Here is a 1,006-nt window from a genome sequence, read left to right as displayed (position 1 = left end):
AAAAATATGGAACGCTTCATGAATTTGCGTGTCATCCTTGCGCAGGGGCCATGCTAATCTTCTCTGTATCGTTCCAATTTTAGTATATGTGCTGCCGAAGCGAGCACCTGACCTCTCTTGTGACCACTTGGTAAGGTGGCTTGTTCCTAAGTTCTAGGGTCTCCCGCTCCTCCAAGAAGCTCACCAGCTTTCATGAATTTGTTAATTTGTTGACTTTGGAATTGTAGCCTTTCTCTTCCTTGTCTTGTTTGGTACAAGCTGACATATGGTACACCAACATGGGCAGACTGGGAGTGAGTGTGGTAATTTTACCCCACATCTCTTTATTTCATCTGTCTCAGCCTTGTATTTTCCAGCCCTGATTTTGTGAAAGAGCTGAGTAAGTAGTTAGCCCATTAACCACTGACCAGAATTGGTGAAAATATGAACCTTAGGAAAATGTTTACCTAGGACATGTTCTACTGTCTACTATGAGGAGTATTTCATGTAGCTCAGCCAGTTTGGCACTTTGATCTGTCCTCCCTCCCCCTATGGAAACTGAGGTATTTGTATAGGGATAATAGGCTTCAGCTATTCATTGTCTGACTCCCTTATACCCCATGCTTGCTCCATACGTAAAGAAAGTCCATTGCCTTTCTTGCTTCAGGAATGCAGACCAATTAACCTTAGTGGTTAGGTATGTGACTTTTACTTAATGGAGTTGTGACACTAGAGGGCCAGGTTTAGCCCAGTTCTTAGATACCATATCCATTTTAATAAGGAAGCCTTGGTTGTCAACCCAATTTTTGAGAAGCTTTTTCTATTAGCCAGGGCATGATAGGAATCTCTGTCCATAGAGTAACTGGTTCTGTCCAGCAGGGGCTTCAGATTGGTTAAGTTCCCAGTACACCTGTAGGAGTCTGGGAACCACTTATACCAGAAGTCCATGGGTATGTGTTTACCTTTCCATTTGGTCCAGAGACTCCTGGAAGCAAATTTTGGGGTGGCTGAAACATGTAATTGTTAG

At 43.1% G+C, this 1,006-nt stretch overlaps 1 non-coding gene across 1 annotated transcript; it reads right to left on the bottom strand.

Annotated features, from left to right (window-relative positions):
• On the bottom strand, window positions 1–107 carry LOC119538962. The gene has a single exon (XR_005217739.1). It is a non-coding gene; the product is annotated as a U6 spliceosomal RNA (small nuclear RNA).
• Between the last annotated feature and the right edge of the window lie 899 nt (window positions 108–1,006).

This window comes from Choloepus didactylus, chromosome 6 (genome assembly GCF_015220235.1).
Source record: "Choloepus didactylus isolate mChoDid1 chromosome 6, mChoDid1.pri, whole genome shotgun sequence".
Taxonomy (NCBI): domain Eukaryota; kingdom Metazoa; phylum Chordata; class Mammalia; order Pilosa; family Megalonychidae; genus Choloepus; species Choloepus didactylus.
Note: the sequence above shows the minus strand (reverse complement) of the source record. Positions and strands in the feature narration are given on the sequence as shown.